The sequence below is a fragment of the Echinops telfairi genome, unplaced genomic scaffold (assembly GCF_000313985.2).
Source record: "Echinops telfairi isolate 266 unplaced genomic scaffold, ASM31398v2 ScPeMD7_7469;HRSCAF=8507_0, whole genome shotgun sequence".
NCBI classification, from domain to species: Eukaryota; Metazoa; Chordata; class Mammalia; order Afrosoricida; family Tenrecidae; genus Echinops; species Echinops telfairi.
In genome coordinates, this window is record NW_022111372.1 from 20,828,983 (window position 1) to 20,842,245 (window position 13,263).

The 13,263-nt window shown below is 39.6% G+C and overlaps 1 pseudogene; it reads right to left on the bottom strand.

The window, feature by feature from the left end:
• Positions 1 to 931: 931 nt before the first annotated feature.
• LOC105979565 lies at positions 932 to 1,214 on the bottom strand (annotated as a pseudogene).
• Positions 1,215 to 13,263: the final 12,049 nt, after the last annotated feature.

Sequence of the window (13,263 nt, forward strand, 5' to 3'; positions counted from 1 at the left end):
TTGAATAAGTATATTAAAATGATGTTCCCCTTATGCACATGTTTCCTGAATTTAAAAAATTTCAGATAATATTTAAATGGGCTGTTGTCGAAAGGTCATAGAGTAAATTAAATCCTTACTTTGAAATTACAACATAAATTACTCAGTGACATTGGTTAGATGTCACAATATGTAAACCTTCCCCTTAATTCTGTTCTGGCATTTCATTTCCAGAAATATAGTTTTCCTGTATCCTTATACTTTTTTCTTTACTTTCGTGTAATTATTAACCATTTGGTTTCTTTCTTTTTTTCCCAGAAACCATTTTATTGGGAGCTCATACAGATATCATATCATCTATGGTTCATTCGTATCAAGCAGTGTTGTACAATCGCTACCACAATCAGCTTGGAAACATTATCGTCCTTCTTGAACCTCTTGATGAACTCCTTAGTCCCCAACTCCCCCACTTTCCTGATTTTAAACCATTCAGCATATCTTCATTCTTTTCAAACAACTGTCTCTTGATCTGTTAAAAAACAATAACATGGAAACAAAATTGTAAATGTTCAAAGCATACAAATGCATGTCAGTGACTCTAAATTGTCATTGAGTATGTTTTGCATTAAGTATATAAAGACTTCTTGTCCCCCTTCCCAACCTCTCTCCAATGGAATGTTATGTTGACACCCAAGACAGTCAAATACTCCCACAATTCAACACACCACTGTTTTCTGGTTGTACCAAAAAATAAGCAACCAGGAAAATGATTTAATGTCTTAAAAAAGTATTGACTTTTCAAAAATGGGATGAAGTTGGCTTTCATCTTTCTTAAAAATGTTTTAGAGCTATTAAAAAACTTGCATTTAAAAATAGTTGATAAAAAATATTCCTCTGGATTGTACAAGAAGGGCAATAACAGGGCCAACTGATAAGACATGGTAGCTAAACATTAATCAGACTTGGTTTCTTTTACTCCTGCTTCATCAGAGACTGGACGCCCTTCGATTTTCATTTCTCCATTTTTGGCAGGTAAATCTTCTTTCCTTTCTTGGTTAACTACTTCAGACTATTTTCCTTTTATTTGGACCTTTTTGACTGAAGCTTGATCCTCTCCTGCTGCCTTTTTTGGCTTCGTCTCCACTTTTGCAAGTTTCCACACAAAACTTCCCAGATCTCCTCTTGGGCTCCTCCTTCACTGCTGTGTCAGCCAAACTGATCTTCCTTTTGCACATCTTGGCCTAGAGGAAGGCGACTGCCTGATGTCTGTGGACCACGAGGCACTGAGAGCTTTCTTGAAGGTGGACTGCCTGGCCCCTGCCCACTCTGCTCTCTGCCTAAGTTGCTAGAACCCACCGAGAACAGAGTAGGAGAACCCTAAGGAGCTGGATTGGGATTCTGCTCCATCCACCCTGCCCACATTCCATTCCCCAAGACTGTAACTCTTTATGGAAATAGAAAGCTTCCTCTTTCTCCTGCTCCAACTGTTCTTAAAGGGATCACATTAGAGGATATTGGGTAGCGTAGACTAGAAATGTAGAACAGAAATCCAAATCATAAAGATTAGGCTTGGTTTTGTTAGTCTAGAGAAAAAAATTCATTGACATTCATGGGTGTAAGAGAGAGCTTGATATCAAAGAGCAATTGTATATTGAGAAAACATCCTAGTCCAGTCCAAATCAAATCTATAAATCTGATATTAGCCCATATGTCTGGTACTAGTTCATAAATTCTTCTTAGGCTCACACAGCACATGCCATGATGCCAAATACAGGAAGACCACAGGCCGGTGAGTGTAAAGTCTTGTGGAACCAGTGGCAGTGGGGGCATCTCAGCCCTGCTGTGGGTCTCCACATTGCTCCTCCAGCTCCAACGCTCTGGATGCTATCAGTGTGGCTCCGTGTGGCTTGTCAAGACGAGTGTGAAGCAGAGAGAGAATGTAGCCTTCCTCCAGGGAGAAAGAGAATCCTCATGGTCTCGTCCACACGGAGGCATCAGGCTATGAGGTGATTGACAAGTTAGACACCACCCTTCACTTGTAATATCCTCAATTTGAAATGAGATTATCTAATTACCCCATTGTTTGATAGACTGGTGAAACCATTGAAACTCTTCTAGATTGTAACTGAACACAGCCCTCTGAGGGGGAAAAAAAAAAGGAAAAAATCTATAAGGAACACTAATGAGTCATGCAGTGCTTAGAATAAACAACCGTTTGAGGTAAAAAAGGCAGCATTTTCCCAGGGCTGGGTTTCAGAAAGGAAGAGGAAGGAAGAATTGGGAGCAAGAAACACAAGTGTGGTAGTTATATAATCTCTTGTCAATTTGAGAAGATTATGAGTGGAGGGGTGGAGCTTAGGCTCTCCATCAGGTGGCAGCTTGATGACCTCAACTGGAGGATCTAAGGAGAAAAATTCCTCCCTGCATGGGGAGACACTTTCTCTCTCTGCTCACTCCCTGCAAGACATACCTGTGGAGAAAACACATGGAATTACACTAGTGCCCTGAGCTGGAGAAGCCATGTGGAGACTCCTGTCAGCCCTGAGATGCTTACAACACCCGTGATGAACAAGACTTCCCACCCACTGGCCTGTGATCTTCCTGAATTCGGCATCATTGCATGTGTTTACTGAGTCTGAATATGAATGTATAGATTGGTACAGGATATATGGGCTAACATTGGATTTATGGACTTGATCTGGACTGAGCTGGAATGTTTCCTCAATATTCAATTGTTCTTGTATATAAACCTCTTTCTTGTACACATATGGGTGTCTGTGAATTTTTTTCTCTAGCTTACCCAGACTAACACAACAAGTGAGAAATAGGATATGTTTTTGCATTATAGGGATTGCAGTCTGTGATGTGAGCCAGGGTGTGTGAGAGTGCTTTAGTGCAGGACTGGTTTGTTCTGTAGACTTTCACCCAAATCACAGCAAAGGGTTGGAAAGAAAGAAAGAAAAATAGTTTAGATTTAAAATATCTCATGTAATTATATTTTATGTTGTTTTATTAGGTGTTGACCAGTTGATTCCAAGTCATAGTGATAGAGCAGGACTGTCCCGTACAGTTTCCAAGGCTGTAATCTATATGGAAGCAGATTGCCAGAGCTTTTCTCTCTCAGAGGCAGGGGGAGAATTCCAAATGTTCATCTTTCAGTTAGCAGTCAAGTGCCTAACCATTGTGTCACAAGGACTCCTTTTTATCTCAGATAATAGAATTTAAATGCAAATTCACACGTCATATGTTTCCAATTTGTAAAAAATGTAAGATAACACTTTTCAGGTTTTGAATAATAATTCTCTTTAAATACATGGCTCCCTCTGAGAGAGAAGTCAATAGGAGCATCACTAAAGTTGTCTGCCCTCCAGACTGTGAGGCACAGAAAACTCCAGCAAGTACTGGGCTTCGGTTCTCTTTTGTTCAGTCAATGACCTGGTGACAAATACACAGCTCAGTGATTTCCTGAGACCCTAATGTCAATCAGATTAAAATGATAGATATGAAGAACAAGGGCAGGGAGGAGTTGAAGGCAAAAAATAATTTGTTAGTTCTGAGGAAAAATTCAGGCAGATTTGATTAAAAAAATACTACTTCTCTTCTGATTCACTTCGATCCTCAAAAGTAAATCCCATTGCCACTGCGTTGCCTCTGAGTCATGGTGACACTAAGTGCATTAGTATTCCTTAGGGTTTTCAATGTCTGGCTTTTCTTTTACTATTTTTTTTCCAGAAATATATTACCAGGTTTCCCCTCCCACCCTCACCCCCAGGTGTTTCTAGTTGGACACAAAGCACCACAATTTTAGTAAATATATTAACTGTTTGTTCTACTTAGCAATTAGGAAGCATATTTTCAGTAGGTGCTAGAATTGGTGGTTATGAATAAATGTAGAACAACTCCATTTAATATTTGCTCACAATATTGGAAGTGACAATATGGCTAATTGCTAGTTGAATTATCAGGTAAAATCATTGTTCTGACGGTAGGTGGGATGACTTTTCCTTTATTGCTGTATGTATTAGGGAACTAATGTGAAGTTGAGAAGTTTGATAGACCTTAAAATACATGATACAATTAAGAAACTGGATGTGACAAAAAGTTGAAAAGCTGATTAAAATTTAAACTGGGTTTAGATATTCTGTGGATTTAATATCGCAAAAACCAAACTGACTGCCATTGAGTCAATTGTGTCTCACAGCAACCCTATGGGTAGGGTAGAACTGCTCCTATGGCCTTCCAAGCTTGTACCTCTTTACAAAAGTAGAGAACCTCTTCTTTCTTCCAAGGAGTGCCTGGAGGTTTGTAACTGCTGATCTTGGTGCCAGCAGCCAAACATGTGACCCATTATACCACCCAGGATTCTAGATTTAATAGAGCAATTGAAGAATACAGTCAATAGCAAAGTTTCATGATACCACACAAAAACAAACATGAAAATTGTGCAGTATATCAAGACCTTTGATAACATACCAAATTTAGTGGCCTTGTCAACTCTGAATTTTAATGTTAAGTAAAATTTTAGCCACCTACACATAAACTATCAAGTAGTAAGTTAAAAGAGACTTTAATCTCCCTTAAATAGAATGAGCACTAAACAAATTCTAGAGTAGAGTTCTGTTCTAGTTATAGCATTTAGGACAGTAGATGTGTATATGGATTCATTTTTCTGTTTCTGTGTGCTGTGTATATATAAAAAAGGAGAGCAAAACATATGTAAGCCTTGAATTTTTTCTTTAGATTTTTTTTTACAGCTATAGAATATATACTGCCAACAACACATTTGGTAATTCATACCTACCAGCACCTTCTTGGAAGAAAGATGTGGGTGCCTATACCCATTAAGATTTACCGTCTCGATAAACTAAGGCAACTCTTCACACCCAATGGGGGGAGCTACTTTCCACCCTTGGCGACACTACACACGACTGGGGAAATCCTGCCCTCCCTTTACAGTGCTTTTGTGGCTGGGGGATCCCTTCCATCTCTTCCACAGCCCTGCACATGACGGAGAACGTCTTCCCGCCTGCTTCAGTGCTGCATAAGGCACAAGGCAGGTACACCAGTCATCTCCAGTGCTCCACACTTCTGCAGGAACCTCTGCCTGACCTCTGCTGCAATCTTGCCGATCAGGATAGTTCTGCCCAGGATTCGTGGGACTCTACATCGAAGTGGGCACACTCAACCACCACCTAGGGGGAGGTTTTAAACCCTTCCAGTCCCACGGTCAGGAGATCAGGGCTCAGCTATCAACTTACTTTTAATTTTTTTCTTCTCTCTCCCTTCTCTACCACCACATTCAGTCTCAGTGAGCCCAAGTGTGTTTTCTTGTTTCTCATTCTTTTCTCTCTCTCTCTCTCTCTCTTTCTTTCTTTCTTTCTTCCTTTCTCTCTTTTTCTTTTTCTTTCCCTCTCTTTCCTTTCACATAGTGGTTTACAGGCCACTACCCTCCACCTAGGACATCTCTGCCCACCCAGCGGGAGGAGCCCCAGCCTTCTCTCTGTGGCAGTGTTGCACATGGCACAAGGAAGCTACACCAGCCCTCTCCAATGCTCCACTCTGCTGCAGAAAACTCCGCCTGGCCTCTGTGCTGATCTTTCTGATTAGGGCAATTCCAACCAGCATCCACGGGCTCTTTACCAAAGTAGGCACACCCAACCTGACACCTTTAAGCAGGATTTAAACCCCTCCAGACCCACAGTCAGGCAATTGGGGCTCAGCTATCTCTTTTCTTCTTTTTTCTTCTATCTCTTCCCTCTTTCCCGACACAGTATCAGCAGGCTCAGTTTTTCCTTCTTTTTGTCTTTGTTATTTTGTTTGCTTGTTTGTGTCTTTCACCCTTTCTATCTTTTTCTTCTCTTCCCCCTATCCTCCCTTTCACATGCCACTAATGGCCCCCGGGCAACTACCTTCCACCTAGGGCAACTCTGCCCACCCAGTTCGGGGGAGATCCTGTCCATACTCAGTGGCCTTTCAAGTGCCTTGGAAAATCCTGCCTCCACTAAACCCCAAACGGATGTGGAATCTCCCCCTTTTAATAGCTGGGGGAACTCTCACCTACCCCCCAAGACCCTATAAGAGGCTGGGAGAACTGCCAGCCCTTTGTGGTGCTCCATGCTGATGCAGGAATATCTGACAAATCTTTGCGGTGATATCCCTGACTAGGGTAATTCTGTATGCCATCCACAGTGCTCTACACCAAGGCAGGTATACCCACCAGCCCTCCATGGCACTCCCATTTCAGCAGACACCACTCTATATCATCTGAAGTGCTCCAAGCAGCTGTGGGCCACACCACCATGGCTTCCTGGGAGATCAGCCAGTGAAGCGACATCCTCACTGGCCCACAACCACCCATCCAGCATTGGATGGAGAAGACCATCCAACTCACCCTCCAAATAATGTAATACTGGTTGGCTAGGGTAAAAGTGAAACCATGGGAGGATAAAGTGGTAGCTCGACCACCCAGTGAAGTTAACTGCAGGTAGTGCGAAGAACCACTCCTATAAGTCTCCCAAAGAAAAAGCCCAGTGCTCTTTGGCTCCCTGGAAGATGGCGCCGGGCTCCTCTAACACAACACATATATAGCAACCAGCCCCAAGAGCTTCAACTAAAAAGCAGGAGAAACAAAAAACAATGCCAGAAGTCATGAACCTAACAACGTTCATAGAAGCAGACATTGACCTGCCACAGAAAGAAATCTTCAGAATGCTGCTTTGAGTCATACAGGATATGAGGGATGCAATAGAGCTAAAGCATGAAATGATGGAGGAGTTAAAGGCCACTCACCAAAGGGAAATACAAGACCTAAGGGATGACATAACAAAATCCAGTAGCAAATTAACAGATTTTACCAATAAACTTGAGGAGGCATAGAATTGCACTAGTGACCTAGAGGATAACAAGGGAGACTTCAACAAATGGGAAAGGCAGGGAAATAAAATAATCAGAGAAACTGAAGCAAACCTGAGCCATATCTGATGCCTTGAAGAGGAACAATATTAGAATAATTGGAATGCCAGAACAAGACACAACGAAGAAGTCAATGGCAAAATAGTGAGGGAATTGTTAGAGGAAAACTTTCCCAGCTGTATAAATGAAAATCAGGCAACCATTCAGGAGTTTGAAAGAATACCAGATAGACTAAATCCCAAGAAGAAGTCACCAAGACACATTATAGTTAAATTATCCAACTCTGAGGAAAAGGAGAAAATCATAGAAGCAGCTAGGGAAAAGCAAGCCATCACTTATAAAGGTATGCAAATAAGACTATGTCCACACTGATCAGCGGACACAATGAAGAAGAGGAAGGAGTGGAGTAACATATTCCAAAAATTGAAGGAAAATATCAAACCCAAGGATACTATATCCAGCAAAATTATCGATTAAGATAGATGGACAAGTAAGAGTCTTCCCAGACAAGAAAAACTCAAAGAATACATAAAGAGAATCCCAGCCTTCAAAAGATCCTTTCCAGCCTAGTATGGGCAGAAGACTAACACTCACTGAGCACAAATAAGAGACTTTCACAAGAAGGCAACAAAGAGAAACTGCCCCCAAGATATCATTAGCTCAATGGTGGAAAGAAGGAAATAATGAACCACACACAGAACACATATTGAGAAGATAGGGATGTAGGAAAACACCCAACACAAAAGGTATAAGATGACATCACAGATTCCACAGGTGGATGTAATAACACTGAATATCAATGGACTGAATTCAGGCATTAAAAGGCAGAAGCTATCAGATCGACTTAGGAAACATAGCTCATCGATCTGCTGCCTACAGGAAAAACATCTCAAGATTACAGGGGGGAAAAACCTGCCCGAGAATAATAGTCTGGAGAAAAATATACCAAGCAAATGGCAATTCAAAAGACAAAACTGATCTCAAGGTGCAAGGACAAAACTGATCTCAAGGTGCAAGCCATAAGAGACAAGGAGGTGCACTATATAATGCTCAAGGGAACAGTAGACCCAGAACCAGTGAGCATTATAAATATATGTGCACCCAATGAGAGACCCATGAAATTCGTAAATCTAACACTCCAAAAGATGAAAAAGAAATCACAGGCTCAACAATTATCGTAGGTTACTTTAATACACCACTGTGTGAAAAAGACAGATCCCAGGGAAAGAAATTTAACAAGGAGGCTACAGAAATAAACAATACAATTGGATGACTTAACCTGATAGATATTTTCAGAGCTCTCCATCCAAATGCAAAAAAAAAATCACATTCGTTTCAAGCCAACATGGCACATACTCAAAGATAGACTACATGCTGGGTTGGGACACAAGCCAAATCTGTGTAAATTCAAGCCCATAGAGATCATACAGACTTCTCTCTTGGACCACTATGCCTTTAGGCTGGAATTCAACAAAAGGACAATTAAGAAAACAAGGGCAAACAATTGGAGGATGAATAATTCTCTATTGCAAAAGGAGTGGGTCTTGGTCTAGATCAGAGATGAAATCAGGAAATTTCTAGAAACAAACGAGAAGGAAAATACAACATACCAAAACCTTTGGAACACAGCAAAGGCATTTAGCAGAGGAAGTTGGATAGCAACATTTGCACACATGAAAAAGGAAGAGAGACTTAGCCAATCACAAAAGGACAATTACTGTATGAGCCCACCACTATAAGGATAAAAACCAAGACAAAGACATGCTTTGGTTCCCAAGCATATAGTCATATAATCTGGTCCGCCCAAAGTCATGAGGTAATATGCCTACCTAGTTCCCATAAACTATATATTACCCCCTCATTAGAACATCTTAAAAACCACCTCCAATAGTATCGCTTTCCTATGTTCTGGGGCAAAAGAGAAGAACAATTAATTCTGTCCATATGGCAGTGTTCTTCAGTCACCCCAAAGCAAAAGACAATCCTACAAGAGTAATTAGTAAATATTACTGGGAGATCAGAACAAGAAGAGGGAGGGTCATGGCTGTATTGGAGAGGGCAATTGCATTTCTGATGATATTTGAGTTGGGTGGGGCACACTGCCATTGTTTAAGATTGCTTATAGAGACCCCAAGGGAAAGTATCCCCAGTATTATGTTTCTAACTGGGCACTTTTGACCTGGTTTCTAACCATGTCCTGGTGACCAAGACAATGTGCTATAGAAAACTGGGATATTAGACTCTGTCCCAACAAGATCCACAAAACTTGTAATAGACCACACCAGAAGGACCTGAATTGAAAACCTCATTAAGGAAACTGGACTTTACCTTAAATTCTTTTGTAGTGGAAGTAAGGAGCTGAAGTACTCTCTTGAACTTAAAGTGGAAATGCCCTAGTGGAAGAAGACGCAGATGATTGATATCCCAAGGTTATGGAACTGGTGGTCATTGGACTTTGGGTGGGTTCAGGCCTATTGCTATGAGAACTCAGTCATCAAGTCAATATTGACTCATAGGGCCCCTCACCTCCTGTGACTTTCAAAGACTGTAACTGTTTATGGGAGTAGAAAGTCTTGTCTTTCTCTCCAGGAACTGCTGGTTGTTTCAAACTGCCAACCATGAGGATTGCAGCCCAACATAACCACTACTGCACCATCAGGGTGCCCAACATATCATGACTTGAAACCAATATATATTTAGTTTCCATACTCTGTTTGCTTTTTCGTGACAAGTATTATTCTACCAAAAATGGTTCTCCCTTCTTGTAAATAAGTGTTACTAAAAGAACTGCCATATCTCCAGCCAGAGTCCTCCTTAAGGAAGGATGGCTAGAATTCATCTTACATATTTTCAATATGTTGTCAAGAGAGAGCAGTTCATGGAGAAAAACATCATGCTTGGTAAAGTAGAGAGGCATAAAAAAAATAGTCCTTAATGAGACAAATTGACACAGTGGCTGCAAGAACACAACAATTGTGAGGACGACGCAGGACCAGATAGTGTTTCATTGAGTTTTGCACAAGATTGTTATAAGTTAGGACCAACTGGATGGCATATAACAACAACAGGAGTGAAAAAAAATGATGTAGGCAGGCAGCATAAAATGAAGGTCAAAATAATTCACTGTGTCATTTAAATAAGAAAAAGTATTGGCTCATGTAGAAATATTTCAGGAGGTAGTAGAAGTTCAAGATGGTTTTGAAGAAGTCAAAGTTGCACTGAAATTGTTGTTAAAAAATGCATGTTTGGGGATTGAAAGAATGCCAAAAGATAGACTGCAAGATGAGTACAATGCTGGCGAACTCACTCATCTCTGCTCAGACATTTGAAAGGTAATTACCACACAAGCTGACCAGAAAAGATCGCATATGTATCTATACTAAAGAAACATGATTTAATAGAATCAGTATCTTAACAAATAATTTTATTAATACTACAAGCAAAAAAAATGGATTAAGATAATTCAAAATGGTTCCAGCAGCACATCAACTGCTGCAAGTAACTGCCAAAAATTCAAGTTAGATTCAGAAGAAGTCTTAGAATAATGGATATCGTTGATGATATCACAGTGGTCTTGGCTGAAAACAAAGAACACTAAAAAGATGTTTACTTGTATTTTATTGACTATGCAAGGCATGTGTGTAAATCATACTAAATTGTAGATGGCATTACAATGAATGAGGATTCCAGAACGTGTAATTGTGTTCATGTAGAACCTGCACATAGACCCAGAGGGAGTCCTTCAAACAGAACAGAGGATACTGTATGGTTCAAAATCAGGGTTGTATCTTTTCACTGTACTTATTCAACCTATATGATCCATAAATTAGTCAAGAAGCTGAACTATATAAAAAAAAACATAAAAATTGGGGGAGGGTTTATTAGCAATGTGTGATATGCAAATAAAACACCTTATCTGCTAAAAGTCAATAGGGCATTATTTACATATTGATGAAAATCAAAGACTACAGTCTTACGATTTTGGGACAATCAAATTGTGTGTGAAGAGAAGCTGATTTCTCAGAGTAGACTTGACCTTGGATACTTGAGTCCAGTAAAGCCTGTTGGAGTGGAACCTTCACGATCTTCATTTGCTGATGGGGCCCCACTTAATGCAAAGACAAACAGCTGTACAAAACTGCTAATGATTGGAACTTGGAATGCATTGATAGTTGGACTGGACAAAATATGAATCTAGGAAAATTGGAAACCCTCCAAAATGAAATGGAAGGCATAAAGATCAATATTGTGGGCATTAGTGAGCTGAAACAGACTGGTATTGGAAATTTTGAATCAGAAAATCATATGATTTGCTGTGCCTGAAATAACACAATTAAGAGGAATAGCGTGGCATTCATTCTCAGAAAGGATCTTGTTAAATCCATCATGAAGTACAATTCTGCCTATGATAAGATTATATCTATCTACCGTTAAGGAAACATAATCAATACAACTATTATTCACATTGTTATGCACTAACCACAAAAGCCAGTGACGAAGAAATTAGAACATTCTATCAAGGAGTTCAATCCGAAATTGATTAAACATACAATCAAGATGCATTGATAGTTATTGGTGATTGGAATGCAAAATGGACTTGGTGATGGCAATGAAGCTGGAGGTGCCATGACAGATTTTTGAAAAACCAACAGCTTGTTCAAAGCAAATACCTTTGTTGTCAGTAACACAAAGGGAGACTCTACTCACGGACTTTCCCACATGGAGTAAATAGAAATAAAATCGATTACATATGTGGGATGACACAATGGAAAAGCTCAATATCCTTATCTAAAACCAGACTAAGGACTGGTTGTGCAACAGACCATCAATTGCTCACATGTAATTTCAGGAAAAAGCTGAAAAAAAATTAAAAATCCACAAGAGCTAAAAGATGAACTTGAGTCTGTCATACTTGAATTTTGAGAACATTTGAAGAACAGATTTGAAGCATTCAGCATTAATGAAAGAAGATCTGATTAGTTGTCAGAAGACATCTCATGAAGAAAGCAAAAGGTCATTGAAAAGACCGGAAAGAACGCTTTTTCTGCATCTATTGATATTATCATGTGGTTGTTATATTTCTTCGTTTCAATGTGACAAATAATAATTATGGTCTTTTGTATGTTGAACCATCCCTGCATCCCCGGTATGAATCCCACTTGGTCATGGTGAATTATTTATTTTATATGTTTTTGTGTTCTCTTGGCTAGTATTTTGTTAAGGATTTTTGCATCGATATTCATGAGGGAAATTGGTCTGTAGTTCTCAATTCTTGTGGAATTCTTGCCCGGTTTAGGTATTCATAGAAGGAATTTGGAAGTTTGCCATCTTTTTCTATGTTCTGGAAGCGTTTGTGAAGGATTGGTGTCAGTTCTTCCCGGAATGCTTGATAAAATTCACCCGTGAATCCATCTGATCCTGGAGTTTTTTTTTTTTTGTTTTTTTTTAATGTTTGCAGTAGGCATTGTCCTCTTTAAAAAAAAAAATCATTTTATCAGGGGCTCATACAACTCTTATCACAATCCATATATACATCAATTGTATAAAGCGCATTTGTACATTCATTGCCCTCATCATTCTCAAAACATTTCCTCTCCACTTAAGCCCCCTGCATTAGTTCCTCATTTTTCCCCTCCCTCCCCGCTCCCCCCTCCCTCATGAGCCCTTGATAATTTATAAATTATTATTTTGTCATATCTTGCCCTGCCTGACGTTTTTGATAGCCTTGTCTATTTCTTCTACTGAAAAGGGTCTGCTGAGGTTTTTCATGGCCATTGGGGATAATCTAGGGAGTATGAGCCCCTAATAAAATGATTACTATTAAAATAACACATTAAAGCAACATATTTGGTCAATGCAGTTAAAAAAAAGGAAAGAAAGAAAAGATAAAAGTGGATGTCAGAAGAGACGCAGAACTTGCTCTTAATCAGAGTTTGTAAAGCAAATGGAAGAAATGATGAAGTCAAGAATCTGAAGAGAAAATCTCAAAGAGCAGCTCAAGCAGACAAAGCCAAACATTAAAATAAAATGTGCAAGGACCTAGAATCAGAAAATAAATAGGAAAGAACATGCTCAGCATACGAGAGGGTACCCAAGAAACACATGATTTTTTTTTTCAAAGTTCTGTATTTACATTTTTATGAAACAACCTTATCACCTTCAAAGTACTCTCCATTACACTTAATATATTTGTCAAATCTGTGACTCCATTCTTGGAAACTTTTTCAACACATCTTTTTGGATGGATGACATTTTTCAAACTCATCCATTTGGATGGATCCCTCGCTTTTTTCTTCACATCTTCTATGTTGTTAAATCACTGTTCTTTCATGTCCCCCTTCATTCACAAAAGCAAAAAGAATTCATACCAAG